Here is a 21,743-nt window from a genome sequence, read left to right as displayed (position 1 = left end):
TGGGATGAGGGGAGGAAGCAAGATAAGGGGTTACAAGGTAATCTTATGACGACCATTTGGTCAGGCTTGCAGGAGCATTTGATCTGGGTTTCCGGGGCTAGCAGAAGGGAGGGATTTTACACTACAAAGGTCTGGGCTAGCTTGCCAGACTAGTTTGCAAATGGCTCGGGGCTCCTGCAATGTGTTAACAAATTACCCCAGGTTTCCACAACTTCAGCAGCATCCGCTTTAGTACAGAAACAAAAGAGGCAAAGGTTAGACTTTATCTTTGTAAGACAGGCTAATCTAATTTTATTCTTACAACTGCGGACCTGGTGGGCTGCCCGGCCACATCTGCAGCTCAACCCCGTACCAGAGACATGGACGCTGGAGGCGAGAATGCCCCAACAGCCGGCTGAGGAAGCTAGCCCGGAGTATTAAGTCAGGGACGGGGGTGCAGAGGGATGAGGGCATGGTATGGGGTCACGCAATGCTTCGTGTGTGTGATGGCCGTTGGACGCATCGGGGTCTTGGACCTCAGTGAAGTTCAGGCAGGGCTGGGGGTCTAGACAAGGGGAGAAGGTGAAGGGTTGGCCCCGGGTAGGGTGGGGTCACCTCCCAGGGAGAGCCAGCCCTGCCCCAATAGCTCCTGGCAGATCCCTGCAGGTACCTGAGAACCCAGGACCAACCCCTCCAGGCCCCCAGCCCTCAGCCTTCGGGTTCACCTGCAGGGCTAGACAGGAGCTCTCCCTTCCTGCTGTTAAGGCCTGGGGAGACATCGATTCTTATTTTTTAAAAGAGATTTTTGCTGTAGGACGCATGCTCTCATCAGAGAGGCAGAGAGACAGAACATGAGAAATCACCCCCCAGGGGGGATGGCCACGCCGCAATCCCTTCTTCTCCATTCTCCTCTCAGGATCTTGGGCACGCACGCACATGCCCCCGGCGTGAGTTTTAAGCTGCCAGGTCTGGGATGCGAACTGTGGTCGACTATGTTGGAGTTCAGCAACGTAACCATTATACCATCTGCTAGTCCCGGGGAGACGTCAGTTCTGAGGCAGACACATGGGTTACCTGGCTGAGTAACTTCTGGGGGTTCAGCATTTCAATCCCTCGTAACTTCCTCTAAGCTGAAGCAGGGGCATCTGGGGAGGGGCATTCAGGCCCCTCCAATGACAAGGATCCCAGAGGCCCACAGGGTGCCTTTGCCCCTCCTGGGGTCCAACCAGGACTCCAGCAGCAGATCCCAGTTCCCAAGGGCCCCTGGCTATGTGTGGGTACGCAGGAGTCCCCTGTCCTGGACCAACATACCAGAGCCTGAACATCTTACTGTGGACCCCACCGTCGAAGGTGTAGCCACTTCTGTCCTCGCCAGGCTCCAGTGACACGTGGAGCAGCAGGCAAAGGCCCTGAGATCGTCCACACTCTGGCCTCTACTGCCGTGGATCTCCCAAAGGCTCGGCAGTGGAGGGGCGTTCAGCCCTGGAGGGGAGCGCGTTGGGTCTCTGTGAGGCCGGGCTGTGCAGGGGGAGGTGTTTGCCTGCAAGCACTGGCCGTGGTGGGGGGATGCCCTCTCTGCCCACCTGTCTCTTTGCCCCCTGGTCCTCTCTCCTGCCAGTTGGGCTGGCCGAGATCCCCAAGGGGGACTCCCATCGCTCCCTGGTGACCCCAGCTCCTGTCTCTCACCTGGGCAAAGTTGCCCTTGCTCCGAATTCAACATGGATTAGCCATCATGCCTTTCCCGTTCTTCCCACCTGGGCTCCCTTCTCTTCTTGGGCCCATGGCCTGAGTGAGGGGTGCATTCGTAGGAGTGGGGAGTCCCCTTCCTGAAGCCCTCTTCCACTCAGGCTGCAGGCCCCAGCCATCCAGGGTTTGCTGTCTTTCTGTTTGTTTGTTTGTTTGTTTTAGAGAGAGGTTTTTGCTATAGGGCACGTGTGCTCGCCAGAAAGAGAGAGAGAGACAGAGAGACAGAAAGCAAGACATCACCCCTCAAGGGGATGGCCACACCACAATCCCTTCTCCTCTCGGGATTTTGGGCACGCATACACATGCACCCAACATGAGTTTCAAGTCGCCAGGTCTGGGACTCGAACCGCAGTCGATTCTGTGAGTCCAGCAAGGTAACCATTATGCCATCTGCTGGTCCTCTTTTTTAAAAATTTTTTGAGGATTGGCTGTCTTACCAACCCCAAGCACACGCTGTTGCACCCCTCACCTGGAGTTGCAGGGGGTTGTCCCTCTGCCTGCCTCCTGGTTCCCACCGGGGCTCTAGGACATGGCTGTCCTAATCTTTTTTTTGGGGGGGGAGCATGAACCCTTAAGTAGTCTGATGAGCTCTATGAACCCCCTAAAACTGTTGTCATCTTTTGCCTGTTTTCATAGATAGAGAAAACGCTTAAGTCTTAGTTAGAAGTTAGAGGACATAAAGCCACAAACCCAGGGGTCGGATGGTGGAGGGAAGGTAAAAAGCTGTGTTATAAGGGACCAGCAGTTGGCGTAATGGCTATGTCGCTGAACTCCCATGTAGGTGACCACGGTTTGCGTCCTGGACTCGGTGGCTTAAAACTCACGCCGGGGGCGTGTGCGTGCGTGCCCAAGATCCCGAGAGGAGAATGGAAGAGAAGGGATTGCGGCGTGGCCATCCCCTCTGGGGGGTGATTTCTCACTTTCTGTCTCTCTGTCTCTCTCTGTCTGGGGAGCGCATGCGCCCTATAGCAAAAAACTCTCCAAAATAAAAAAAAGCTGTGCTCTGAGAGGGCTCTGGGTTTCTGGGTTCGTGCCCAAGACCCCTGGGTGAACCAGGCATATGTGAGCCCATGATTAGGACTCACCGGGGTTGTGGGGGGGAAGGTGGCACGAGGGTCCTGTTGGGGTGCTGTCTCTGTCTCGTATCTCTCTACCTCTCCTGCTCAAGGAAGAATGTTTAAGAAAAAGAAAAGAAGACACTGGGTCAGCCAGGTGGCATGGTGGTTAAGGCAGCAGGATCTCACATGGTCGAGTGCACGGTTCAACTCCTGGACCCAGTGGTTTGAAAACTACGTCAGGCACGTGCCCCAAATCCCAAGAGGAGAACGGAGGAGAAGGGACTGAGGTGTGGCCATCCCCCTGGGGCGAATGCTTCTGCACTTCCCCTCTCTGTCTCTCTGTTTCTCTCCAGTGAGTGCATACGCCCTATAGCAAAACTTTTTAAAAAGACCAAGAAGGAAAACAAGACACATTTTCCTCTAGTCAAGTATTTTTGTTTTGCTTCCCCCCCCCCACCCCGAAAGGTTTTCGCTATAGGGCGCATGTGCTTGCCAGAAAGACAGACAGAGACAGAGAGACAGAAAGCGAGAAATCACCCCCCAGGGGGGATGGCCATGCCGCAATCCCTTCTCCTCCATTCTCCTCTCGGGGTCTTGGGCACGCATGCACACGCACCCGGCGTGAGTTTAAGCCACCAAGTCTGGGACTCGAACTGCAGTCGACTACATGGGAGTCCAGGACATAGCCATTACACTAATTGCTGGTCCCTCCTCTAGTCAAGTTTGTAGGCACCCCGAACTCTACTCTCTGGGCCCTTGGGAGATCGTGGCCCGGCTAAGAAGTCAGGGACAGAGACACTCGTCCAAATGGATGGTCAGAGGCATACATGGCCACCGGGAGAAGCATTTGCAAAGCATGGGCCGCACAGTCTGCTTCCCGCCCCCAACCGGCCTCCCCCATCCTCTACCTTCTGCCCGAGACTCCGCTGGGACCCAGCGATGGTGCAGGATGGCAGACACCTCGGCAGGCCAAGGGCTGCTTCTGCGTTTGCGCAGACAGCGGCCCCGTTGGCTGGAGGGACATGGCCGGGGGCGGAGGCAGATCAGAACCCAGCAAGGGTGGGGAGCCCTGCACAGTGGAAGCATGTGAGCACCATGACGACCCGAAGGGCGCCCCACGGGGGCCAGACCTTTGCACCCTTCTCTGCTGGGGCCCGGGTGGCTCCAGCGCCGTCAGCTCTGTCTCCTGCTCGGACAGGGGCTTGTCTCCTGCTCGGACAGGGGCTCCCCTCCTGAGCACACATGTTTCAGGACCCCTGTTTCAGGATCTGCCTCCCCAGCCCCTTAAACCCGGCAGAATTAGGCTGGCCCTTGAGAAATGCACCGAAACAAGGGGCATGATTTTTCTTTTTCTTTTTTCTCTTTTTTTTTTAGAGAGATTTTTGCCATGCTCGTTGGAGAGACATAGAGACAGAAAGCGAGAAATCACCGCCCAGAGGGGATGGCCACGCTGCCATCCCTTCTCCTCCATTCTCCCCTTGGGATTTTGGGTACGGATGCATACGTGTCTGAACTGAGCTTTAAGCCACTGGGTCCGAGTCTTGAACCATGGTTAGCCACGTGGGAGTCCAAAACCTTAACCACGTATATATGGGAGTCCAAAACCTTAACCATGTATATATATGTATGTATGTGTGTACGTGTGTGTGTGTATAATTTTTTTTTTAGAGGTTTTTGCCTGAGAGCAGATGCCTCACTGCAGAGGGAAAGACAGACATGGTGACAGTGAAAGTGAGAAATCACCTCCCCCCAGGGGGATGGCCACACCACAATCCCTTCTCCTCATTGCTCCTCCTGGGATCCTGGGCACACACACATGCACCTGGCATGATTTTCAAGCCACTGGGTTCAGGACTTGAACCGCGGTCAGCCATGTATGAGTCCAACAACGGAACTACGCCATCTGCTGGTCCCTACAATAAGATATTTTTCGAGCGAGAGAATGAGAGTGATCGTGTTTCATGTAACTTCTATTACATTACAAAGTGACGTCAAAATGTTTGTGGAAAGAAGGACCAGCAGGTGCCATGGTAAAATGGCCTCTCACCTGGCCAAGCATGGTTCGAGTCTTGGACCTGGCAGCTTGCTTTCTCACTTTTCCTCTCTCTTTCTCACTGGCTCTCTCTGCCCTATAACAAATTAAATAATAATCATAACATTAAATAAAATAATTACTTAAAATTTAAAAAATCGTTTGTGGGAAGGGATGAGGAGGCGATACGGCAGTAACAGGCACGTGAGGCAGGTCCTGGGTTCACATCCCGAGACCTCCCTGTTCACACCTGAGTGTGCACCTGCATCCCAGCGATCGGGGCTGCCAGGGGCTGGAGGCAGAGTGTGGCATGAAGACCGTGTTGAGGATGCCTGTCTCTTGGGCCCTGCCTCTGTCTCTGCCTCATGGAAACACTAAGTGAATAAACTTTTTAAAAAACTCACAGAGGGGTCAGCAGGTGGCGTAGTGGTTAAGGTGCTGGACTCCCACATGGCCAACTGCAGTTCGAGTCCCAGACCTGGAGGCTTGAAATTCACACCAGATGTATGTGCGTGTGCCCCAAATCCCGAGAGGAGAATGGAGGAGAAGGAATGACAGTGTGACCATCCCCCTGTGGGTGATTTCTCACTTTCTCTCTCTTTGTCACGGTTTCTCTGGCAATCCTATGTGCTCTATAGCAAAATGTTTCTCTAAAAAAAAAGAAAGAAAGAAAGAAAGAAAGAGAGAGAGAGAGAGAGAGAGAGAGAAAGAAAGAAAGAAAGAAAGAAAGAAAGAAAAAACGAGGGACCAGCAGTTGGTGTAATGGCTATGTCGCTGGACTCCCACGTAGTCGACCACAGTTCAAGTCCTGGACCCGGTGGCTTAAACTCACGCTGGACGTGTGTACATGCGTGCCCAAGATCCCGAGAGGAGACTGGAGGAGAAGGGATTGCGGCGTGGTCATCCCCCCTGGGGGGTGATTTCTCGCTTTCTATCTCTCTGTCTCTCTCTGTCTTTCTGGTGAGTGCATGCGCCCTATAGCAAAAACCTCTCAAATAAAAAAAAGAAAGAAAGAAAGCTCATGGAAAATTAAAATTAAAGCACATGTTTATGTTTATTTTGGTCCCCAAAATAATTGAAATTGATGCATAGTTTTTTTATTTCATTTGTTGAGAGATTTTTTTTTTTTTATTATAGGGCACGTGTAGTCGCTGGAGAGACAGTGACAGAGAGACAGAGAGAGAGAAATCAACCCCAGGCATACCCACACCGCAATCCCTTCTCTATTCTCCTCTTGGGATTTTTGGGCACGCACGCACATGCGCCCAATGTCAGTTTTAAGTGTCTTGTTCCAATACTCAAAACGTGGTCAACTAGGTGGGAGTCCAGCAACGTAACCATTACGCCATCTGCTGGTCCCCATGCACAGTTCTTTTTATAATACATATTTTCCATTAACTTTTTGAAATTAATAGCAATAAACCTCTCCAAAGGGAAAAAGAAAAGAAAAAAAATAGCAATAAGTACGATTGTTCTATTTCACGGACATTGTTGTCAATTTCTGACTGGCAAATTTATAAATGAAAGTCTCTCGTTTGTGTATATAGAAAAGAACATAGTAACTACAGCGTCTGTATTATCCATGGTTTCAGGAATCTCTGAGGCTTGAGGACCAGCAGTTAGCGTAATGGCTATGTCGCTGGACTCCCATGTAGTCAACAGCGGTTCGAGTCCCAGACCAGGTGGCTTAAACTCACGCCGGGCACGTGTGCGTGCATGCCCAAGATCCCGAGAGGAGAATGGAGGAGAAGGGATTATGGCGTGGCCATCCCCCCTGGGGGTAATTTCTCGCTTTCTGTCTCTCTGTCTCTGTCTTTCCGGCGAGCGCACGCGCCCTATAGCAAAAACCTCTCCAGAAAAAAAGAAAAAAGGAATCTCTGAGGCCTCAGAAGATGCCCCTGTAGGTAAAGGGGAGGCTATACAGCACTTCTTACTGTTGTGTAAGAACCAGTAAGATCCCTGGTGTGTAAGAGATCGCCCTTCCTTTCTTCTCTTTCTTTCTTTTTATTTTTAGCATTATTTAATTTTATTAATTATTATTATTATTAAATTTGCTATAGGGTGGGCCAGCAGGTGGCGTAGTGGTTAAGGGTGCTGGATTCCCACATGGCCGACTGCAGTTCAAGTCCCAGACCTGGCAGCTTGCTTTCTCACTTTCTTTCTCTCTCTCTCTGTCCCTCTCTTTAAAAATAAATAAATAAATAAATAAAGGTAAATAAAATAATTCTTAATTTTTTTTCTATAGGGCACATGAGCTCACCAGAGAGAGACAGAGGTGGGGGGTGGGGGGAGTGAGAAAACAAGCCTCCAGGTCCAGGACTTGAACCATGGTCAGCCATGTGGGAGTCCAGTGCCTTAACCACCATGTCATCTGTGGGCCCCAGCTTTATTTTCCTTTCCTTTCCTCTTTTCCTACTTTCTTTCTTCCTCCTTCTTTCCCAGAGAGCACCTATGAGCCTGACAGAGAGAGAGAAGGAGAGAGAGAGAGAGAGAGGGAGAGAGAGAGAAAGTGCCCCTCAGTGCCACCTGGTCACATTCCAATCCTTTTTCCTCCAATTGTCCACTCTGTCTGGCTCCTGGGCACTCACATGCACGCTCCTCAAGGATTTTTCACTCTGACGGGGCTGGGACTCGAACCCTGGTTAGCCAAGTGAGATCCAGCTTCCTTGGCACAGCCTTCACTGCTGCTCTACAGGACCAGCCCTAGATCTCTTTCCTTTTCTTTTCTTTCAAGCATTAAGTATTTAATGTTATTTATTATTAGTATTTTAAAATTTGACCAGAGAGAGAAAGGGAAAGTGAGGGAGCAAGCCTCCAGGTCCAGGACTTGAACCACGGTCGGCCACGTGGGAGTCCAGTGCCTTCACCACCGCGCCACCTGCCAGCCCCCAGGTCTGTTTCTTATGGGAGGAGGGAGCTCCCCTGATCCTTGCAGAACACGGGGATTACGTGTCGCTCTGCCTCAGTCAGCTCCGGCCTGGCCGCCCGGGCTGCAGAGCAGAGAGCTGGGCTGAGAGCTGCAGGCTGAAGGCCGTCCTGCCAGAGACCCTGGACGCGGGGAGTGGGGGAGGACGAGGAGAAGCCTCGGAGGGGGTTGCTTCTGCTTCTCTCGTTACTCTCCTGCCTTTGATCCGGGGCTCCAAGCACTGGAAGGTGTGGGTTTCAAGGGAGAGGGTTACTGCGGCCATGCAGCTGGGTCTCTACGGGGTTTGCGTCCCAGGACCTCCCTGAGCAGGCGCGACAACCTTGTCATGGGTCTCTCTCTCTCTCTCTCATGGGAGAAATAAATGAGTAAACCTGAAAAATTATCTGCAGACACATGTTTATTTGTCATAGCATGTGCACAGGAGAAAGAGCAGCACCCTGGACAGGGCCTCCCACGCAGCCACCCACCGCCCCGGGTCTCCAGCTCGGCAGGGTCTTGGGTCCTTGGTCGGCTCTCAGTCCCACCCTGGGGTCTGAACCTGCAGGGGGGCTGAGTGGCTTCCAGCCCCATGGCTCCAGTCCACCACTGGCCGTCCCATCAGGCTGCATCGCCTCCAAAAATATGGTTTTAAACAAAGAGAGTGGCAGGCCAGCAGGTGACGTGGAGGCTAAGGTGCCGGGTCCCACAGGGACGGCTGTGCAGTGTGGGTCTCAGACTCTGCAGCGTGAGAACCATGCCGGGCAGGTGCACCCCAAGTCCTGATCGGAGACTGGAGGAGAAGGGATGGCGGAGTGGCCACTCTCCGTGGAGGAGAAGGGATGGCGGCGTGGCCACTCTCCGTCTTACACAGTGATTTTCTCTCTCTCTCTCTCTCTCTCCCCAGCGAGCACATGTGCCCTATGGGAATAACACTTTAAAAACAGAGTAAGAGACGGTGGCATCTAAGTGCTGAGGAAGGTCCCAGAAACAGCAGTTAAGACGGGAGGAAGAAGAGAAGGAAAAGGAGGGACCCCTTCCCTGTCTCGTCGCCGGTTCGTGCTCACTGAGACCCCCCCTTGAATTCACTGTCCCTGACTTTCTAGAATGCACCTTGTCTCCCGTCCCTACGACCCTGTCCAGCTCTGGGACACAGCAACAGTTCACGGGGAGGGTGCGTGGTAGGGGTGGGGACAGACAGTTCTCTCCCCTCACGGACACCCCGTCCCAGCGAGGCTGGGTCTGCAGGGACCTCCCATTGCATTAGCATGGCCCGGAAGGAGAGGGGACGTTCGGAACCTCGGCATCAGGTGGCAAGGCGGGAGTGTGGCAGAGACTCGCTGGCTCATCGCCCGGAGGGACTGAGCAATCTGGGAATGAGCGCCACTGCCCTCTAGTGGAGAGACGGGTGAGCGACAGGTGCGGGCGCGCCTCGTCGCGGGTCCCCAGCTAAGGGCGGCTTTGCAGAGCGGGGCCACGCGGAGCAGCTCGCGTGCTGCTAGGGTAAGTGTACACAAGACCGTCTCAAAGCGGATGGGAAATCCACATCATGAAAAAAATTATGCATGGATTTCAATTATTTTTGGCATCCAGATACAGCCTCTCCTCACTCAGCGGCCAAGTTCAGCCCTGTGGCCAGTCATTAAGCGAATTGGTCTATGAGCCAGGAGCCTAAAGGCAGGTGTCTTCTGTGTTGCGGTACCATAGGGGACGTCTTTTTCTTTTTCTTTTTAATTTTATTTTTTATTCATTTATTTTAAGTTGACTAGAGAGAGAGAGAGAAAGTGAGAAAGCAAGCTGCCAGGTCCGGGACTCAAACCGCAGACAGCCAATGGGGGAGCCCAGCAACCTTAACTACCATGCCACCTGCTGGCCCCCTGGGGACATATTTTTCAGTAGATGTCACGGTGGCGTGACACCTCGCTAGAATAAACTAATTGTATTCCTAAGAAATGCATATGTTTCAGATAAGCCCCAGAAAGCCAGAAGACACAATGCAACACAGTAACAAAAATCTCCAATTTATTCTGAACTGTGAATACCACTTTCTCTGTTTAGGTTTTTACCATAGGGTGTGCGCTCACTGGAGAGAGACAGTGAGAGGGAAAGCGAGAAATCACCCCAGGGGGCATGGCCACGCTGCCATCCCTTCTCCTCCATTCTCCTCTTGGGATTTGGGGCACGCATGCACATACATGTGCCTGGTGTGATTTTTCAAGCTGCCGAGTCCGGGCTGAGTCTGGGACTTGAACCGTGGGCAGCCTTGTGGGAATCCGGCACCTTTATCCACGCTGCCTGCTGGCCCCATAAAGTACAAACCTAGAAAGGAAATGAGAAGGCTCTGTGTAGTGAGCACTAAGCGACTGCAGGAACCACACAGACTCCCGCAGACGGAGAAAGGGGTCCTCAGGGTTGGGGACCCGCCATGAGTCTGAGCAGTCATCCTTATAGGTAGGTCGTTAAGCCGGGAGCGGCTGTAGACGCCCGGCCAGCCTCCTCCCGGGTCCCCTCCAAGCCCCACTGTGTCAGCTCTTCCTCCTTTGCCACCTGGTTACAGGGGCTGTGCTGACTGGGCGCGCCCCCTAGCGGGGGTGTGTGGAGCCCTGGAGGCGGCCCTCGGTCTCCCTGATGGGCTCTGCCCCACTTTTAGGCACAGCTGTGACCTGGGCTGAGGAAACACAGGCTTAGCTCCGGCCCTAGGTAAAGACTACAGCAGAGCTCTTGAAAAATGCTTTCCTGGGGACCAGCGAGTGGCATGGTGGTTAAGGCGCTGGACACTCCTGCATGGCCGATCATGGTTCAAGTCCCAAACTCGGTGGCTTGCTTTCTCACTTCCCCTGCCCCCTCTCTCTCTAGTCAAATTAAAATGAATGAATGGATAAATAAAATTAAATTAAATAATTCTTTAAAAAGGAAAGAAAGAAAGAAAGAAAAATGCTTTCCTGGGGACCAGCAGTTAGCGTAATGGCTATGTCACTGGACTCCCATGTAGTTGACCATGGTTCAAGTCCCGGACCCGGTGGCTTAAACTCACACCAGGCGCGTATGCATGTGTGCCCAAGAGGAGAATGGAGGAGAAGGGATTGCAGTGTGGCCATCCCTCCTGGGGGGTGATTTTTCACTTTCTATCTCTCTGTCTCTCTCTGTCTGTCTGGCGAGCACACACACCCTATAGCAAAAACCTCTCCAAGAAAAAGTAAAAAAAAGTTTTAAAAAAAAGGAAGAAAGAAAAGAAAACTGCTTTTCCTGATATGATAGTAGCATGATATTGAATAGTTTCAGAAAGTTAGGAAACCTTCGACAAGAACCCAAGAGAAGATAAAAATTGCTGGGAGCCCCACCAATCAGAGATATCCACTGTCTGTGCTTTAAATTCTCCTGCGTTTCGGGAAGTACACATAGGTAGGCTTTTCACATTGAAATATTCTGGGCCAACAGGTTACGGCAGCTGGGTCTCTCATGGCCGACTGTATGGTTCGAGTCCCAGACCTGGTGTCTTGAAAATCCTGCCAGGCACGTGTGCGTGTGTGCCCAAAATCCCGAGGAGAGAGTGGAGAAGAAAGGATTGCGGTGTGGAATCCCCCCTGAAGTGGGAGTCACATGGGAGCCAGGGGCTTGGACGCCTTGGTCACCTTGAGTGTGTCTCCCTGACAGGCTGGCAGGCTGCGTGTGGGAGGCAGGCTTCGCAGAGGGATCAGACCCTGTGGAAGCTGCTCTCCCCCTCAAAAGAAAGTAAATTAACTTTATAAATGTCTGTACTGGGGCCTGCAGTGGCATGGTGGTTGAGGCGCTGGGCTTCCACATGGCTGACCGTGGTTCAAGCCCCAGACCTGATGGCTTGAAACTCACACTAGGCACGTGTGCGTGCGTGTCCAAAATTCCAGGAGGAGAATGGAGGAGAAGGGATTGTGGTGTGGCCATCCCCCTGTGGGGGGATCGGTGTCCGTGACTTTTTTTTTTTTAATTTCTCCCTCTCTCTCTCTCTCTGTCTCTCTGTCTCTCTGGTAGGTGCACATGCCCTATAGAAAAAAATCTCTCTCTAAAATAAATAAATAAAAAAAAATAAAATGAAAACATAAAAGTCTGTATTTAGGGTTTTTTTTAAATGATCGCCGGAGTGTTCGTGTTTTCCCAGAAAGAGAGAGAGAAAGCACCCCCTAGTGGGGAGTGGTAACACTGTAACCCTTTCCCTTCACTTCGTGCGTCAGGCTTTGGGGTTTGCATGTAAGCTACAGGGGCTGGACCTAAACTGCGGCTGGTCACGTGGGAGCCGTGGCAGCTTGAAAACACACTGGCAAGGCCAGCCCGTGGCAGGGTGTCTAAGGTGGCTGGATCCCCCCGACTGCTAGGCTATGAGACCAGCCCCAAATCAACTTCTTTACTATTTATTTATTTATTTTTAGATAGATTTTTGCTATAGGGTGCATGCACTTGCCAGAGAGAGAGAGAGACAGAAAGCGAGAAACCACCCCCCAGGGGGTGGCCACGCGGCAATCCCTTCTCCTCCACTCTCCTCTCAAGATTTTGGGCACGCATGCACATGTGAGTTTCAAGCCTCCGGGTCCAGGACTCGAACCGTGATCGACTATGTGGGAATCCAACACCTTAACCATTATACCACCTGTTGGCCCCCCAAATAAACTTTTTTAACATTTAATTTGTTAATATAGTCAAATTGTTCTCGTTTTATCTTTATGGTTTCCTTTGCTCTTACGCTAAGACTTTCCTTCCGTGGGGCCAGCAGGTGGCACAATGGGTGTGGACTCACGATGGACTCCCACATAGCCAACTGCAGTTTGAGTCTTGGATCTAGCATTTTGAAAACCACATTGGCTTGGGGCCAGGAGGTGGCATAGTGGCTAAGGCACTGGACTTGCAAGTGGCCGACTACAGTTCAAGTCCCAGATTCAGCAGCTTGAACTCACACTGGACATGTGTACGTGCGTGTGTGTTGTGTGTGCCCAAAATCCTGAGAGGAGCATGGACGAAGAATTGCGCCGTGGCCATGCTCTCTGGAGGGTGATTTCTTGCTTCCTGTCTCTCTGCCTCTCTCTGTCTCTCTCTGGCGAGCGCACGTGCCCTAAGCAAAAATCTCTCTCTAAAAAAAAATAAAAAGAAAATCACACGGGCATGTGTGTGAGCATGCCCAAACCCCGGGAGAAGGGAGCAGAAGGGGTTGCAGCATGGCTGTCCCCCGGGGAGACGGTGATTTCTCACTGTCCCTCTCTCTGAATCCCTCTGCCTCTCTCCTTTCCAACAAGCACATGTGCTCTATGGGGGGAAAAAAAAAAAAGACAAAAGAAAAAGAAAAAAGAATTTCTTTTCTTTCTTTCTTTCTTTCTTTTTTCTTTCTTTCTTTCTTTCTTTTTTTTTTTTTTTTGAGAGTTTTTTTGTTATAGGGCACATGCGCTCACCAGACAGACAGAGACAGAGAGACAGAAAGTGAGAAATCACCCCCCAGGGGGGATGGTCACACCGCAATCCCTTCTCCTCCATTCCCCTCTCGGGATCTTGGGCATGCATGCACAGTTGCCGGGCGTGAGTTTAAGCCACTGGGTCCAGGACTCGAACCGTGGTCAACTGCTGATCCCGAAAAAAGAATTTCCTTCCATAGCTCAGGGAAAGTGAGCATTTTCCTGTTTCTTTCTATTGTCTTTTTCCTTTTGGGGAAGAGATTTTTGCTTTAGGGCATGTGCACTTGCCAGAGAGACAGAGATCGAGAGAGAGAGAGTGAGAGATCGCCTCCTTAGGGGGAATGGCCCCAATTCCCTCTCCTCCATTCTCCTCTCTGAATTCTGGCATGAGCCATGGGGTCCAGGACTCGAACCATGGCTGGCCACATGAAAGTCCAACACCTCAACCACAATGCCACCTGGTGGTGGCCCCTCTATCTTCTTTTAATTTTTTTTTCTTTAGCTATAGGGTTCATGCACTTGTGGGAGAGAGAGAGAGAGAAAATGAGAAAGCACCCCCCCACACCCCAGGAGGGATGGACATGCTGCAACCCCTTCTCCTTGGATTTTAGAAATGCACTCACACATGCCCGGTGTGTTTTTCAGGCCACGGGGTCCAGGACTTGAACCGCTCAGTTGGCCCTGTGGGGTGCAGCTGCCTTAACCACCATGCCACTGGCTGGCCCTTTTCTTTTTCCTTTTTAATTGCCAGAAAGCAAGTGTGCTTGCCACAGAGAGGAGAGAAAGAACCGCCCAGAGGGGAGTAGTGATCCCATAATCCCTTCTCCACTTCTCCGGGATTTTTGGCTATGCACACACATGCACCTGGAGTGTTTTCTAAGCCACCACACAGCTGGCCGTGTTGGGTCAGCCACCTTAACCCCAGGCTCCTGGCTGGCCTGCCTCTGCCTGAGTCTCCTGTAATGAGCCACTCAGGTGACCCTCGGTCTGCAGGGTCCAGTCCCCTGGCCCCCTTGTAGGTTCAGGGCGTGAGTGCTGGGATCCGGGCTGGCGGGGAAGGCTGAGGGAGACCGTGACACACGGCAGTGCTCAGGGTGTTGTCGCTCTCTCACACTCATGCAAGAAAAACACACAGCTTAAAACTGTCACAGGATTCGGGACCAGCAGATGGCATAATGGTTACGTCACTGAACTCCCATGTAGTCAACCACAGTTCAAGTCCCAGACCCGGTGGCTTAAAATCACGCCGGGCGCATGTGCGTGCGTGCCCAAGATCCCGAGAGGAGAATGGAGAAGAAGGGATTGCGGCGTGGCCATCCTCCCTGGGGGGTGATTTCTCGCTGTCTGTCTCTCTGTCTCTCTCTGTCTTTCTGGCGAGCGCACGTGCCCTATAGCAAAATCTCTCCAAAAAATTTTTAAAAAAGGAATGACATCTTGGGGCCAGCAGAGGGCATGATGGTCACTAGATTCCCAGACCTGGCGACTTAAAACTCACACTGGGCGCATGTGCGTGTGCCAAACATGCTGAGAGGAGAATGGAGGAGAAGGGATTGCGGCGTAGCCGTCCCCCCTGGGGGTGATTTCTCTCTCTCTGTCTCTCTTTGCCTTATAGCAAAAATCTCTCTTAAAATAAAAAATCACAGGATTTGAATAAAACAAAGAAGGGGAGTTTTTCTTTCTTTCTTTTTAAGGTTTATTTATTTCTTCCAAAAGACGAGAGAGAGAGAGAGAGAGCACATCCCCAGCAGGGTCCACGCCCAGCCTCAGGTGGCCCTGGAGCCTCGGCAGGTGCAACCTCAGGGAGATCTCTGGAAGTGAACCCAGAGCCCCCACAGTGGGCCACCTCCTCAGAGCATCACGTTTTGCTACTGGGCCACCATCCAGCACCCTGGGGCGCTTTTCTAACACCTCCTGTCCATGGTGGGCTCTCTCTCCATCTCTCCCTTGGCCCCGGGGGGTGAGGGGCAGCCTGGGTATTTTGGAAAAAGTGTCAGAGCTGATTCCGATGCAAACCTCCGATTCTGCACTTTCCCTTGCGGAATATCGTGCTGTACGATTAGAATCTAACTTTACATGTTTGCATTTTTAAAATGGCTGCACAAACATAGCCGCACAAAAAGAGTTGCACGAACACTGTTTATTAAGCGTGCCTTCTGGGGCCAGCAGGTGGCATAGTCGTTAAGGAACTGGACTCCCACGTGGCTGACCACAATTCAAGTCCCGGACCCAGAGGTTAGAAATTCACACCAGGCGGGGACCAGCAGTTAGCATAATGGCTATGTCGCTGAACTCCCATGTAGCCAACTGTAGCTCGAGTCCTGGACCCAGGGGCTGAAATTCATGCCCAGCAGGTGGCATGGTGGTTAAGGCACTGGCCAACCACAGTTTGAGTCCTGGATCTGGCAGCTGAAAACTCATGCCAGGCACATGTGCGTGCGTGCCCAAGATCCCGAGAGGAGAATGGAGGAGAAGGGATTGCGGCGTGGCCATCCCCCCTGGGGGGTGATTGCTCGCTTTCTGTCTCTCTGTCTCTGTCTGTCTGTCTGGCAAGCGCACGTGCCCTATAGCAAAAAAAAAAAAAAATTAAGCACAAGAGTGTTCCATATGGAAAGATGGTCATCGGAAAAGTCATGATGCGTTTTTCCTGTCCAAAAAAAAAATACTGCATCATGACTGGGACCAGCAGGTGGCGTAGTGGTTATGGCTCTGGACACTCCCACATGGTTGACCACAGTTCGAATCCCAGACCTGGTGGTGACTTGCTTTCTCCCTTTCCTTCTCTCTCTCTGGTCAAATTAAAATAAGTGAATGAGTAAATAACATAAAAATTTAAAAATTCTTTTTAACAAAATGTATCATGGGGAACCAGCAGTTGGTGTAATGGCTACGTCGCTGGACTCCCACGCAGTCGACCGCGGTTCGCATCCTGGACCCGGTGGCTTAAAACTCACGCCAGGCGCGTGTGTGTGCGTGCCCAAGATCCCGAGAGGAGAATGGAGGAGAAGGGATTGCGGCGTGACCATCTCCCCTGGGGGGTGATTTCTCGCTTTCTGTCTCTATGTCTCTCTCTGTCTGTCTGGTGAGTGCACGTGCCCTATAGTGAAAAAAAAAAAAAAAACCTTTCAAAAAATGTATCATGAATTTTCCAACGACCCAATATAATTTTTCCATTAAGAGGCCAGGCGGTGACCCGGTGGTGGCACGGCTGGACCCACCTGGGAAGGCCCGGGTTCTCATTCTGGAGCATCCCTGAGCATGCCACCTGCTGCATGATGCAGAGAAACATGAGGCTCAGAGACGGGGTGGGCTGCCAGTGCAGGAGGGCCAGAGGCGCATGGCCGCAGGGCCACAGGGCCACAGGCCCGGCCCGCTGTCTGTAGAGGCCTCTGGAAATGTGGGCAGGCCAGCTGTTCCTGCTCATCTCTGACAGTGTGACAATCGACCAGCAGCCTCACCCCGGCCCTCTGACACAGTCCCCTCCCCCCGAGTTACCTCGGGTCACTTTTAGGCACGCCCTTATCTCGAGACCAGAAGGACACTTGGCTTGGGACCAGCAGTTGGTGTAATGGCTATGTCGCTGGACTCCCATGAAGCTGATTGCAGTTCGCGTCCCGGACCCGGTGGCTTAAACTTACGCTGGGCGTGTGTGCGTGCGTGCCCAAGGTCCCGAGAGGAGAATGGAGGAGAAGGGATTGCGGCGTGGCCATCCCCCCTGGGGGGTGATTTCTCGCTTTCTGTCTCTTTGTCTCTCTCTGTCTTTCTGGTGAACACATGTGCCTTATAGCAAAAACCTCTAAAAAAAAAAAAAATAGACTGGTGGAACTTCACCCTCTACAAGTTGCTTTGGGAGCTGAGCTTGGGCAGTGCCCTTGGACCTGCTGGCCAAGGAGCCGGGGACCCTTGCCAGAGTGTCAGGGGGCCATGCCGTGGGCAGCATGAGAGAGAATGGTGAGACAGCCAGGTGTGATGGGCAAAGCCAGGAGACGCACACAGTGACGACCCAGCTCAGCCCCCACTCACCTCCAGGGCCTGAGGAGCCAGGCTGCCAGGATGATCCACGGAATTCCTGAGCCTCACCATTGGCACCCAGGGGATGGGCTCGGAATGCTCTCACTGAGTTCTGGAAGGTTCCACCAGCCGTGGTGCATGAGAGCCACACCTGGTGGCATCCCACCTGCCTGTGACTCTATGGTGACCCTCCCCCACGTCACCACTAGGTGGCGCCAGCTAGGCATCGACCAGCCTGGGCACTAGCTCTGGGTACGGAGTCGAGGGGCCCATCTGGGCCCTGGGGGGTCTCTGGTAACGGAACAGCCCCTGCCCAGGAGGGGATCCGCTGGGAGTGAGCACAGCCCATGAGAAGCCCCCGGGGGCAGCCTGTCTTCCACCAGAGGACCAGGCTCCTTCTTGGCTTGAAGGAGCAGGATTAGTTGCACTCTTTGTCATTTTTGGTATTGAAGGTATTTTTAACAAACGCAGCCCGTATCGTGGGAACATCCTGAAGTTCCTGTCGTGTAAAATCAACCCAGTTCCCAGCCCCAGCCTTCCTCTTTAAAGACTCCAAGTCGCTCAGTGGGGTGTCTATTTTTGTTCCTTCGCGTTCTGCGTTTTTCGAGCTGAAGCTGGGGCAGGACCGAGGAAACTGGTGTTCCCCTATCGCTATTGTAGTTCTCTTTCTCCTGCCCTGGCATGTGACAGTGGCGTGTAGGGTACAGACTGCGTGGCACGCTCTAGGCAGGGACCATGGGGGGATGGTGTGACAGCCCTCCTCTCCCCGCCAGAGGGGTATCTGTCTGCGTGTTCACAGCACACGCCAGCAGCAAGCAGGTAAAACAGAAGGGAAGTGCATTTGTGGTCTTTCAATCAGGAAGGTGTATTCGTCAGCTACTGCCGTGTAACAACCACGACAAACGTAGCGGCTTAAGGAGACCTGTTCATGATACCACAGTTCCTATGGAGCAAGAGTTTGGGAGGGCCCAGACAGTGGCCCAGCGATAATGCCACTGTGCCCACGTGGGAAATGTCATAGGTTCATATGCCAGGGCCTCCTTGTGCCTGCTGGGTGCATGCGATCTGGGACAACTGAAGCTAGGGATGGATTGTGGCGTGAAGACACTGAGGGGTGTGCCTCTCTCTCTCAGTGGTTCACGGAAGAAACAAACACATGAATTTAAAAAACAAATTCATGGGACCAGCAGTCGATGTAATGTTTATGTCGCTGGACTCCCACGTATGGTTCAAGTCCTGACCTGGTGGCTTAAAACTCACACTGGGCAGGTGGGCAGTGGTGCCCAAAATCCCAAGAGGATAATGGAGGAGAAGGGATTGCGGTGTGACCATCCCCCCTGGGGGGTGATTTTGCGCTTTCTGTCTCTCTGGCAAGCTCAAGCGCCCTATAGCAAAAATCTCTCTAAATTTCAAAACAAACAAACAAAAAAATTCAGCATGGCTTAGCTGGATCCTCTGTTTCTGGGTCTCTCCTGAAGGTGTCAGCCAGGGCTGGGGTCTCATCCAAAGGCTCCATTGGACGGGGATCCATTTCTAGCATCACTCATGTGGTTGCGGGCAGGATCTCGATCCTGTCGGGCTGAGGCTCCCATTCCAAGCTGTCCACGATGAGACCATGTTCGTCTCCTGGCCACGGGGCCTCTCTGGCGTGGCAACTCACATCAAAGCCAGCGGTGTGATGGCCCCGACCTCACCCAGTCCAGTCCGGTGTAAGGAAGTTACTCAGGGGGTGGGATCCCACCGGCTGTGCACGCCAGGAGGGCCCGGGGCCACCTCCACACTGCCCTCTGCTGGCCAATGTGAAGGTGAGCTCACAGACGTAGGTGGCACCATCTTTTTTTTTTTTTTTTTTGGAGAGGTTTTTGCTATAGGGCACATGTGCTCTCCAGACAGACAGAGAGACAGAGAGACAGAAAGTGAGAAATCACCCCCCAGGGGGGATGGCCACGCCGCAATCCCTTCTCCTCCATTCTCCTCTCGGGATCTTGGGCACGCACGCACACGCGCCCGGCGTGAGTTTCAAGCCACCGGGTCCGGGACATGAACCGTGGTCGACTACGTGGGAGTCCAGCAACATAGCCATTACGCTAACTGCTGGTTTTCGGTGGCACTATCTTTTCAGGAGCCGTTTTAACTCCTGGCCAAGAGGGGAAGAGCCCTCTTGGGGGAGGGTCCTCTGACAACCCTCTGAGCTCTAGTCCTCTCTTTAGAATTGGGCGTTGGAGGGACCAGCAGTTGGCGTAATGGGTACATTGCTGGATTCTCATGTAGTCGACCAGTTCGAGTCCCGGACCTGGCAGCTTCAAACTCACACCTGGCGCGTGTGCATGCGTGCCCAAGATCCTGAGAGGAGAATGGAGGAGAAGGGATTGCGGCGTGGCCATCCCCCCTGGGGGGTGATTTCTCACTCTCTGTCTCTCTGTCTTTCTGGGGAGCACATGCACCCTATAGCAAAAAGCTCTCAAAAAATAATAATAATAATAATAGAAGTAGGCAACAGAAAGCATTGTGCTGTTTCATGCCGCTTTGAGATCAGACGTGATGGTCAGCATGGCAGCCAGGGTTCTCCAGAGAGACCGATCCAGTAGGAGCTAGCCAGCTAGACAGACAGACAGACAGACAGATGAGAGACGGTTTATTAGGAGAATTTGCTCGCAGGATGACAGAGAGGGAGGGATTCCTCCAATCACCTAGCCGCAAGCTGCAGATCTCGGGATGCTATGACTGGGCTCACCCAAGTCCAGAACCTCAGGATGAGGGAGGCTGGTGGCGGGGTTCTCAGTACGGGGCTGAAGGCCGGAAGCCCAGGGAGGCGGGTAAGGGGTGGCTGCTGATCTAAATCCTGATGTCCCAAGGCCGGAGAGTCTGGAGTCCTGATGTCCAAGGGCAGAAGGAGAAGGGCTCTGGGAGAGACAGAGAGACAGAGACAGGGAGACAGAGCCTCTTCCCTGCCTTTGGTTCTGGACGGTAACTGGACGGTGCCCACCCACATTGGAGGGTCTTCCCCCTCGGCCCCCCACCCACATGCCAGGCACGTCCAGAAGTGCTTTCCCAGCTTCCCAGGTGTGTCTAGGTGTTTCTTCGTTCAGCCAAATTACCTCCCAAACATTGGCATCGTCATCCGCAGTTCAAATCCTGACCCTGGGAGCTGGAACCCACAGCGCGCTCATGCGGGGGTGGGGTGTGTGTGTGTGTGTCTTTTTCTCTCTGATGAGCACACACTCCCTCTTGCAAAATAAATAAATAAATAAATAAGGAAAGAAAGAAAGAAAGAGAGAAAGAAGAAAGAAAAAAGAAACAAAAGAGAAAGGGAGTGAGAGAAGAGATAAAAAGATACATCTTTTTTTTTTTTTTGAGGGAGATCTAGAAGTGTGTTATGAATCACAGCGGGTGGGCCCCTGGCCTGGTGCTTCAGGGATCCTGGTCCTACGTGGCCAGTTACGCAGTTCCTGGACCTGGTGGCTCGGAAACCACGTCACGCACATGTGCGTGTGCGCCCCAAGTCCTGGAAGGTGGGGATGTAAAGGGATAGGGAGGGTGGTGACTGCACCCCATCGGGGGCGCGTTCTGTCTCTCTGTCTCTGTCCCTCTGTCTCTCTCTCTCTCTCTCTGGAGAGTGCACATGCCCTCTGGCAAAATCAATCGATAATCTCAGGGCGGGCCAGACCGCGGTGCGACGGCACATGGACAAGTCCCAGGTTCGTGTCCCAGGACCCCCGTACACAGGACCAGGCATGCCTGTGATCCAGACAGGCTGAGCCTGAGGGTGGACCACGGCGTGGAGTCCCTGTTGGGGCAGCTTTCTGTCTTTCTCTCTCTCTTATGGAAAAAAATTATTTAAAAAAAAATAATGTGCTGGGACCAGCAGTTAGCGTCATGGCTATGTCGCTGGACTCCCACGTAGTCGACTGCGGTTCAAGTCCCGGACCTGGCGGCTTAAACTCACACCGGGCGCGTGTGCGTGCGTGCCCAAGATCCCGAGAGGAGAATGGAGGAGAAGGGATTGCAGCATGGCCATCCCCCCTGGGGGGTGATTTCTCGCTTTCTATCTCTCTGTCTCTTTCTGGCCAGCGCACGCACACTGTAGCAAAAACTTCTCCCCCCCCCAAAAAAAGGTACTCTGTTTTATAGGATTTTGTTACAGCAGCCGAAACTAAGACTTGGCCCTCTCTGGACTTCATCTGGTCCGAAGCCTGGCCAGGCTCTCAGTCTAACTCCCTGTGTTCTGGGGGCCTCCTGGCATCTTACCATCTACACGACCCCTTTCTAAGACGGGCTGGCGGTCCCCTGTGTGTCACTAAGCCTAGCAGAGGGTCCTAGAAGGTCACACCTCCATGCCACGCTGGCGTGTTCCCTCCTCTGTCCCCAGGATCTACTCCAGAGGACGCTTGACCCACAGTTGAGGCACTGGAGCCCTGGCCAGGCCCCCAACCCGGCTCTAACCAGGTTCTGCCACCAGGGGGCGGCATGGCTAGCAGGAGGAACCCCAGCATCCAACCTACCACCCAGCCCTTTGGTGAGCCATCTCCAGGCCCTGGGGACCCCCGGGGCTCAGATTTAGAAGTGGTTCCCTACAGTCCCAGTTGCCGCAGAGACAAAGGGCC

General features: G+C 52.8%; 1 pseudogene; it reads right to left on the bottom strand.

Annotated features, from left to right (window-relative positions):
- The window catches only part of LOC102495588 (protein SET-like), a 34,616-nt pseudogene extending 17,405 nt beyond the window's left edge, over positions 1-17,211 (bottom strand).
- Between the last annotated feature and the right edge of the window lie 4,532 nt (positions 17,212-21,743).

Source organism: Tupaia chinensis, unplaced genomic scaffold (genome assembly GCF_000334495.1).
Source record: "Tupaia chinensis unplaced genomic scaffold, TupChi_1.0 Scaffold000287_1, whole genome shotgun sequence".
Classification (NCBI taxonomy): domain Eukaryota; kingdom Metazoa; phylum Chordata; class Mammalia; order Scandentia; family Tupaiidae; genus Tupaia; species Tupaia belangeri.
This window is presented reverse-complemented; position numbering and strand designations above follow the sequence as displayed.